We start from the raw sequence: 10,552 nt of genomic DNA on the forward strand, positions 1-10,552 counted from the left end.
TCCCCGCCCCCAGGCACAGTGGCTCCAGGGGACGCTCACTGTTGAGAATGTTGGGGACAGTCTTCTCCAGGCTCTCGTCACAAGAAGCATGGTGTGGGCAGGGACAGGAGGGGACACTGAGGAGATGAGGAGGGGGCTCTGGGCTGTGCCTGCCCTGTGGGACTCCAAACTGCCTGTGCTTCATTTGATTCACGGGCTCTCTCAGGACCCATTTCCATGGCTTTTCACACCTGCTGACACCTCCAGAAAGTGGAAGGAGGGGGCTTTGGGTTCCAGGTGCCTCCCCTTCACAGAAGACCACTTAAGCCAGCAAACGACCATCAGCTGAGGGCCCCCTGCCAGGTCACACTCATCGTGACACTGGACTGATGATGAGGGGTGTCAGGCAGCATCGACCAGAGTCAAGCGCCAGCATCAGCACTGTCTGCAGCCATGACGATGCCCTACAGGGTGTGCAGACATTACCAGGGTGACAGCTGCCCCCTGTCCCCCACCCCTGGGCCTTGAGCATCCTGGCCCCTTCCATGGTGGCCATGCAAACAGGCCTGCTTCCAGGAGGGTCTCGAACACCCAGTGTCAGAGAGGTGAAATGGAAACCCTTGTCTTTTTTACAGGTATGGTGTTTTCTGGGAGCCAGGGGACAAGTACCAACAGCCATAGCTTAGTCAGAGCCTGATCTGTGCCTGGGAGCTGGCGCTGCATGCTTACTCTGATCTTTGCTGCAGTTACCTCCCAGAGGAGGCGGCTGAGGCTCCTGCATGGGGATAATTTGCTCCAGCTCGTGTAGCAGCTAACTGGGGGAGGCAGTCTTCCTACGACACCCATCTCACTGGATGGCTGGCTCCACCTCAACAACTGCAGGTCTGCAGCCTTTGGAGAGGCTGTGATTTTAGGGCCAACTGATGGGGTGGAATGCAAATATCCATGATGTAAGGCAGACAGCCCCGGAAGGCAAATGGAGATGAAGTGACTCAAGGCCAATTAAAGAGCAGCTCTTCCGTGGGCTGAGGTCAGCATCTGCCTCCCCTGGGCCCCTGGGCCAGGCGGGTGATGCGGACAATAAGTACCTGCTCCGGGTGAGGTGGTGATGGCTCCAGGGTACCCTGCCCTTTGCCTTCTTCCAGCGCGCTCATCCCTGGCTAATCTCCTGCATAGCTCTAAATGCAGCAGGAAGTGCGAGGTCCCATGGGCCCTGGGAATAATCTGGGACAGGAGACAGAACTCCAGTGACCAGGCGCTTCCCCCTGAGTCAGAGAAGCGCTCCCAAGGGACACCCCATCCACCAATGGAGCACGCTTCTGAGATATGGTATTTTCTAGTCCTGTTTTGTAGGGTCAGAAGTTCTTCGAATGAATCTTCTCAAACTTGTTCAGTACCTGGCAAAAAATGTCAACTTCTCTTTAGAGTGAAAAACAAGTCACCATGAGTTAATTCTCCCTTTGCCAAAATCCAAACAGCATACGGAAGTCAAAAACCAAGTGAATTCTGCTCTGTTTTCTCTAATCCTCTTTGGCCAAGTGTGGTCCAAAGCAAGGGACTGCCAGTCTCTCTGGGAATAAAATGACCATGTGGAGAAGTTTCCAGAAGCTTGAGAAGAGTGTGCTAGTACTTCTGGGGTTGGGAGGATCTCACACAGGAGAGATTTTTGTCAAAAAGTCCCCAACTGGACAGGCTGTCAAATGACTTGAAGGGAAGGCAGAATCCATCGGGGCTGCATCCTTACTGCACACACGGGGCTCCCCTTTCTCTTGGGGGCTTCTCTCCCAGTTGAGAGACAGGGCCTCAGGCTTCCCAACCCTACAGAGTGGATTGCCTTCAGGTGCCTTTCCCACATTGTGCCCTTGGAACCTGGAGGGGAGTGCCTTTCCATGAAGAGCAGGTCCTAGCTCCACACATTGCTCTGGTCTTCCACAGGTTCCAACCCGCCTAACGTTCCCTGTGTCTCACGGCCGTACTTATGTGAGTCTGAGCTCATCTTCTCCCAGTCCAGTTGTGGCTTCTTGCCTTGATGAATGCTGCACAAAGGACTACATTTACAACCAGCCAGAACCCGGGCTCTGGGACTAATGGGCCTGTGTGTGCTGAGCCATACCTGGTGGGATGGGCAGGGCAGGTATGTTGTCTGTCCTACCAGGAACCTAACGCTCACTGTGACCACCCTACTGCCAAGCTTGCAACCATGCTTCTGTGACTCCACTTCACGGAGGAGAAAGCTAAGACCCACAGGCAGGGGCGGCTCACCCAAAGGGCCTGCCAGAGCTTTGAGCGGATTCTGGTCTTGGAGTGTGTGGAGTGGGCACTGCCATGAGAAGGAGACTGAGCTGTTTTGAAGGCTCACAGAAGGGCAGAGGGTGGTGCTGGCTCTGGTCCTGATTCCTGGTCCACAGCTCATCCCAACGCCACAGGCGCCTGGCCAACCAGGGGCTGAGCCTCCGGCCCATCTCTCCTGTCCACCCCACACTATCCAGCAGCTCGAGCTGTCTCTGCCTTGAAGGCTTCATCTGCCTGGGTCACGTCAGCATTACAACTGTCACCTCTGGATTAAATGACAAGAAACAGATCAAAACAGTGCAGGCAGTTAAGAAAGGGTTTGGGATGACTCCTAAAACACAGCCCCCATGTGTTCTCACTGTTAATAAGTGTCTACCGCTTGCACCTTCACTGCTGTGTCGACTGGGAAAAATCAAAGGGTTTGGAGAAATCTGGATCCTGGAAAATTGCAAGACATAAGTAACATGCCTGATAGATCTGCACTCAGAAATAAATGTTCTCGTTCTAAATACAGGCCATCTTATTTATTCCCGCCTGCATCAGCAGCCTTTTTCCTGCCATTAAATGTTTAATCCGAGGTGCTGAAAGAAGAATTAAATAGGGAGTTAAAGAAGAAATCGGTGAACGTCAAGCCGGGAGGCAGAAGGAGCTTTTCCTTTGCTGCCCACAGCCTCCCTGGCTAATCAGCGTCGTGTGACTTGCATATTACTCACTGCACACGCCTCATCACCATCCCGGTGGTCTGACAACTCCCACAATTCAGCACCGGAGCCCAAGGATAGCGGAACCAACGTGCCTGCGCTGGCCACCAGGGGGCAGCGTCCAACAACCCCCCCCCCCCCCCCCCCCGCCCCAGCCCCCTCACCCTCACCACACACTTAACCTCTGAGACAGGCAGGAGTCTGGGTTTGATTTTTATTCCAAGGTCATGATCGCTCAGATGTTCGTTATAACCTTGCTGGCTGCTAATTTGCAGCTTCTCCAAACACTGATAGATTGCCTCAATTCTCCCGTCTTCCTTTTCTCATTCCAGGGGAAAAGGACAACAAATGCATTTCCAATGGCTGGAGAATTTTGAGGAGGAAACTGTCAAGAAGCTGCTCCTGTGGGGTGGACACCCAAGGCTCCTGATGGCCCTGTGATGACAACCTGCAAACCCGTCTGTCCCATAAAAGCTCCCCTTGTCACTGCCTCACATGAAGGGCAGTGTTTCAGGACTCCAGCCATGCCGAAAGGAGTCAGACACACTGAGGGCAAGGGAAGTCCTGCAACTTTTGTTAAACCTCTTTTTTTTTTTCTTTTAGTAAAGTCTCTCTCTCTCGCTTGCTTATGAGTTTGAACAAACTCTGGGAATTGGTGATGGACAGGGAAGCCTGTAGTGCTGCAGTCCATGGGGTTGCAGAGTTGGACAAGACTGAGCAACTGAACTGAACTGAAAGTCTCTGTCTCTGCTTCATTTTGTCTATCTCTGAGATTTTCTCTTTGTCTCTGTCTCTCTCCTCTCAGAAAATCATGATGGTGTGATCACTCACCTAGAGCCAGACATCCTGGAATGTGAAGTCAAGTGGGCCTTAGGAAGCATCAGTACAAACAAAGTTAGTAGAGGTGATGGAATTCCAGTTGAGTTATTTCAAATCCCAAAAGATGATGCTGTGAAAGAGCTGCACTCAATATGTCAGCAAATTTGGAAAACTCAGTAGTGGCCACAGGACTGGAAAAGGTCAGTTTTCATTCCAGTCCCTAAGAAAGGCAATGCCAAAGAATGCTTCAACTACCACACAATTGCACTCATCTCACACACTAGTTAAGTAATGCTCAAAATTCTCCAAGCCAGGCTTCAGCAATACATGAACCATGAACTTCCAGATGTTCAAACTGGTTTTAGAAAAGGCAGAGGAACCAGAGATCAAATTACCAACATCTGCTGGATCATCAAAAAAGAAAGAGAGTTCCAGAAAAACATCTATTTCTGCTTTATTGACTATGTCAAAGCCTTTGACTGTGTGGATCACAACAAACTTTGGAAAATTTTGAAAGAGATGGGAGTACCAGACCACCTGATCTGCCTCTTGAAAAACCTGTATGCAGGTCAGGAAGCAACAGTTAGAACTGGACATGGAACAACAGACTCGTTCCAAATAGGAAAAGGAGTACATCAAGGCTGTATATTGTCACCCTGCTTATTTAACTTATATGCAGAGTACATCATGAGAAATGCTGGGCTGGAAGAAGCACAAACTGGAATCAAGATTGCTGGGAGAAACATCAATAACCTCAGATATGCAGACCACACCACCCTTATGGCAGAAAGTGAAGAAGAACTGAAAAATCTCTTGATGAAAGTGAAAGAGAGTGAAAAAGTTGACTTAAAGCTCAACATTTAGAAAACAAAGACCATGGCATCTGGTCTCATCACTTCATGGGAAATAGATGGGGAAGCAGTGGAAACAGTGGCTGACTTTATTTTTGGGGGCTCCAAAGTCACTGCAGATGGTGACTGCAGCCATGAAACTAAAAGACCTTGAAACTAAAGTCCTTGGAAGGAAACTTATGATAAACCTAAACAGCATATTAAAAGGCAGAGACATTACTTTGTCCACAAAGGTCCGTCTAGTCAAGGCTATGGTTTTTCCAGTAGGCCATGCATGGATGTGAGAGTTGGACTATAAAGAAAGCTTAGCAACAAAGAATTGATGCTTTTGAACTGTGGTGTTGGAGAAGACTCTTGCGAGTCCCTTGGACTGCAAGGAAATCCATCCGGTCCATCCTAAAGAAGATCAGTCCTGGGTTTTCATTGGAAGGACTGATGTTGAAGCTGAAACTCCAATACTTTGGCCACCTGATGCAAAGAGCTGACTCATTTGAAAAGACCCTGATGCTGGGAAAGATTTAGGGCAGGAGGAAAAGGGGCCGAAAGAGGGTGAGATGGTTGAATGGCATCACCGACTCAATGGACATGAGTTTGAGTAAACTCCGGAAGTTGGTGATGGACAGGGAGGCCTGGCATGCTGTGGTTCATGGGATCTCAAAGAGTCAGACACGACTGTGCGACTAAACTGAACTCTCCTCTCTCACACACACTCTGCATCTCTGCCTGAGCCTCATCTGTTTTAACATCCTCTGCTTGGGAGATTGCAGTGTGGGAGTAATGAGTTCCTTTTCCCTGTTGCTACAACATCAGAGTCAGAATCAATAAAGGGCCCTTACCCCGGAAGGCCATGTCCTCAGCAGCCTGAAAGGTGTCTTTTACATAGTTTTCAATTCCTCCTTCAGCTTTATGTTCCCTTATCGATGATTTTCTAGTCTCAGTTAAATGTTTCAATAAAACAAAATTACTTATATAAAGCTTGAGCACATAGAAAGAGACTTGCATGGCTCAGCCTGAGTGCAAAGTAGCTGGACATCACAGCAGGTGGCGAGACCCCCTGCCCCACCTGGTCTTCTGCAAACCTCAGCTGTGACCACTCAGGACTGGTTCTCATTTCGGGCTTTCATCCTTTTTACCTGCATGGCCACCAAAGCACAGTGTTCTGTGCTCTCTGAAGGGTCTGGCAAAACTTCCATTGGCCCAGGAGCACATGGGGCCATCTGAGGGCTTCCAGAAGAGTCCCCAGGCATTGAGGTCTGTGCCTCTGTCCTTCAGTTCTGGGGCTTTGACCCCAACACCTTAGGGCTCAGAGCCTCATCCATGTGAGGCAGGTGGAGAGACCAGAGGCCAGAAGTGCTGAATGTCTGAGTGGAAGTGGCCATGGTGACCGGATGGGAGGACACTACCTGCTCCACCAGCCAGCCATGCCCGGCTCACGGGAGCAAGCATGTCCCTCACCAGAGCTGGAGGAAGGGCCCAGAAAGTCTCCCGACTTTACCAGCTGGTGTCATGACACAGAGAGGTGGCCGTGGATTTTCTAACCATCATCATTCCCCAGCTATTTAAAAAATCTCCCCCTCAGTACAAGCTTATGCAGGCACACATCTTGCATGATCTCAAGTCAGCAGTAGATCTCTAAAGACAGAAAGTGGAAAAGAGATTGGGGACCAGGCAATGGCAATCTCATGAGATAAAGAAACGTGGGGAAAATGTTTAAGGAATCAGCTCTGGATTCCATAAATCAATTAATGGGTTAGCAGTTGCTTGGTTTTCTGATCTTCCTGTGTCTGCAGTCTTCAACCAGAACAGGTCACTCTGCCAATGTAGGCTCCCCTGATTTCTCTGCCCAGGAGATCGCCAGCACTTTTTCAGAAGACACTCCCACAGCTCCTCTAGCAGTGTCTCAGAGCGGCGGCAGTGAGGAGGGGCCCAGGCAGGCTAGGTCCCCTGCACAGGGATTCAGCAAGTAGAAGAATTCAGCAAGTAGAACTCCCTCCAGGTTCCAGTGCCAGCAGCAGCAGCAGCAGCAGCTAAACAGGAGATGCTTAGCCCATATGGTAAACAGACCCTCCCGTCCATCTCTCAGGCCCCTTCAATTTAAGCAAACGACACCCACCCTCCTATACCTCAGTCGCCAGCAGGGAAGTGGAGAGTGGGGGCCTTGGAGATCAGCCCTGGTCTTTCATTTCTCTAGGTAATTCATCCTCTGGATGAAAACCTTTGTTGGTAGTTTATGGACCCTGTTGTCTAGTGTTGAAAGGAATGATTGGTGGTGTCTGAGTGGTTTTTTCATTCAGAGTTTTACACTATGGCTACTCTTCACGCTGACAGCGACCCCACCCTGGAACCTCCCCAGGAGGAAGAGGTCTGGAGGCTGTGCAGAGAGCACTAGAGAGGCATGTTAACTTTGAGTTAAGGCCAGAGGTTGTAGGTTTCGCATCAAACAGCTTTGGGTTCTGATCCTAATGGTGCTGCTTATCTAGCTGTGTGGGGCCTTGGATAGGTCAGTGTGAAGCAGAAGAAATGAAGCCCTGAACCTCTGCTTGGCAGTGAGGGGGTCTGTGGTGCCTGTAGACTAATTTATCAGTAGTCCAGTAGTGTCTTTATTGGTGTTTCCTCAATGTTTTAAAAATATTGAGTCTCTCTCTCTCTCTTTGTTTTGGCTGTGCTGGTGGCACGTGCCATGGTGCCATGGTGGCACGTCAGCTTCTCTGGTTACAGAGCATGGGCTTGGGTGCCCTGTGGCACGTGGGATCTTAGTTCCCTTACCAGGAATCAAATCCACATTCCCTGCATTGAAAGGTGGATTCTTAAACACTGGACCCCCGGGAAAGTCTGGTACATTATTGTTAGTAATAAAAAATTGTCAGAAAAGAAAGTACTCAGTCGTGTCTGACTCTGCGACCCCACGGACTGTAGCCTACCAGGTTCCTCTGTCTATGGGATTTTCCAGGCAAGAATACTGGAGTGGGTTGCCATTTCCTTCTCCAGGAGATCCTCCCAACCCAGGGATTGAACCCAGGTCTCCCACATTGTAGGCAGATGCTTTTCCATCTGAGCCAGCAGGGAAGTCAGGGGAGTTCTGTCTCCTCACAACAAAAATTTGAAGTGATGGACGTTAAAGCCCTTGGCGTGTCACAGCTCTCAGACAGACTGTGTTATAGCTCTCAGCTCTCGGACAGACCGTGTTATAGCTTTCGGACAGATCAGTGATACAGCTCAGTTTTATTTAGAAAATAAAAGGAAAGTACATCCTGGAGGCATGAGGGCATGCTGAGCCAAAAGACGTGAAGAGAAGAGAAAGAGAGAAAGAGAGAGAGAGCTCATGGGAGAGAGAGCGATCCCCAGCCTTTGGCTCCTCGTTTTTTATGTTTTCCCTCCCCCTGGTCCTGTCCTATGTAAATTGGGCAAGCAAGGAGTGCTGTTTGTTCTACCTGAGGTCTTCTCTCTGGTCCTCAGACCTTCCTTTGTTCTAGTTCATGGGCTTATCTCTACCTTGTCTTTTAGCCACCGCCATTCTGGACTCCTTTTTCCTGTTTTTTAACTACCTAATAAAAATGTTCCAAAATGTGAGTGCCCTGGGGAAACAGATCAATGTTTCTACCTTTCCCCAGAATTTTTATAAAGTTGCTTTTACAACCTTCTCCCCAGACCCTATTTTTCTTGGGCTCCTAGGAAGCATTCCAGGAGCCCAATGTGGCCTATGTTCTAGACAGTTAGGTACATTCACTGTGCTGTTGTAATTTTGTACCATTAGCAGGCAGCATGCAATTGATTACTCCTCGGTTTGGTGAAGATTTACTGCCGACTGGAGAGATCTCTGGAGTCACTCCAGCTGGACACAGTCATAACAGCTGCTCTAGGGAAGAATTCTTAGGAGGGCGGGAATGGGCAGTGACGGGTAAATCCTTCCTGAATAGTAGGAGGAAGTCTGAACGTGCCAGAGTAGCCTGAGGGAGTCTTGCAAACAGACTATCTGGTCAGCTTCCCTGGGGACCTGGGGTCTAACCAGGAGGAGGAGCTGTGGGCAGAGCCCGGGAGAGCTCCATTTACTGAGTGCCGAGTACTCCTAAGAGGCACTGTGAGCACTGGCAAGCCGTCCAGGGAACCCAGCCCAGGCTGGAGTTGAGCCAGCAGGCTGGTAGGATAGGTGTGCCGGGTCAGCTGTCCTGCTTGTTTGACTATACCTGTGTCTAGCCAGGATGCTGGTTCAGGATACGCTTGTGATGGAAGCTCCAGGGTGTTGTGGAGCAGGGTCTGAAATGAACCTTCACTGTGTCTAGGTCCTTGAGTTTTAATACTCTATTGATGTGTTATGTTCATCCATTCATGCAATGAACTTTCTCCGCACCACGTCTGGTGGTAGAGGTGAATGGACTGCAGTGAACTTTGGTACACGATCTCCTGATGTAGGGAGGGAGGCCAACCACAGGAGAAACACCAGTGCTTTGAGAGCCGAGAACAGGGGACCTGATCTTCCTTGGAACCTGTGGCAGGCTTCCCAGAGGAAGTGCTTTTTAAGCTGAAACCTGAAGAATGGGTGTGGGTGAGCGGGTTTGGGGCCCAGGGAAGAGATGGCTGAACAGTTCTGCATACCTTGTAATCAACACTTAGTAAATTGTGTGTAATTTTAGGATTCCAGACAGAGTCCTCACTGCCACATGACCTAGACTACCTTTGTGTCGGAGTTATATATTGATCACATTTGGACAGAGCACTCCACAGCTGAAAGAAAGTATATAACCACTGGCCTGATGCAGAACCATTTTCCTGATCAGATTTTCTCAGCTTTAAAAATGGGCACAAAAACATTGGCAGCCAGTAGTTAGCTTTGTGAAGTATCTGAAAAATCAGACCCTCTTTTCTACACAGACTCTGGCCCAGTGGGAGACCTTTAATGTCGTCTGCAGCATCCCATCTGGTAGAAGTGGACAGAGGGGCCCTGGTGGGGGAGGGTGCCATCTCCCCAGCTGGTTTGTATGTGGTGGGACTGAGATGCCAGCGTATCCCTGTCTCCTTGGGCCAGTTAAGAGTTGAGTGTCATCTGTGTCCCCTTCTCCCCTTCCCTGGACAGAATGTGGTGTATCACTGTAAGCTCAGGGGCAGAAACAAGCGGAGCTAAAGCCTAGACCCCTTTCAGAATCTTCTTGCAGGGTTCAGAAGCAGACAGACACTGGCTCCTTGGTGTGTGTGGGCTCCCTGGAGCGTAGTTCATCTTTCCTGTGTCTGTGCAAGAGACTCTCGGGCATCTCCCGCTGCTAGCTGCCTGACCCCTTAGCCTTCTGCCACCAGCCATGAGCTCTCTAGTTGGTTGTGTCCTGTTTCCATTTGCCAGTTTATTATACCCTTTGACATAGGGGCTGTTCATCGAGAACTAAGATTGGACCTCCAGGGTCTTTGAACAGGCCTTTCAGATTGCATGTGTGTGTGCCTGCAGAGGTCCTGTGAACAGATGACGTGAAGCAGGTGGGGTGCTGCATCTGCGTGATGGTCGGGGCAGCTTGTCTCCTCTGGGCCTGTGGGCGACCCATGGCTCGCTGAAAGAGGTGAACAATTGGCTGATTGCTTCCTCCGAGAATGATGAAACCCATAATGCCCGCAGATTCCCTCAGTGGGACCGCCTGTCGCTCTGAGGACCAGAGCTGTGTGCCCCCGCTGCTGGAAAGGAAGATGACTGCCATTGACCCCGCCCCCATGTGGAGCCCCGAGGGTTACATGGCATTGCAGAGCAAAGGCTACTCGCTGACCCACCTGAAATCCAGCGACAATTTGGCCATGGACGTGCATGTCAGGTGAGGCGACACTTGGTCCTGCTGCCCTGCAGCTGAAGGAGGAATCTCGGTCCTCAGTAAGATGGGCTCTGGGAGGAGGCCCTGTCCCGGGAGACACTGCCCTCGGGGAAGGGGCACCTTG

The sequence above is a fragment of the Muntiacus reevesi genome, chromosome X, assembly GCF_963930625.1.
Source record: "Muntiacus reevesi chromosome X, mMunRee1.1, whole genome shotgun sequence".
In the NCBI taxonomy this organism is placed as follows: Eukaryota; Metazoa; Chordata; class Mammalia; order Artiodactyla; family Cervidae; genus Muntiacus; species Muntiacus reevesi.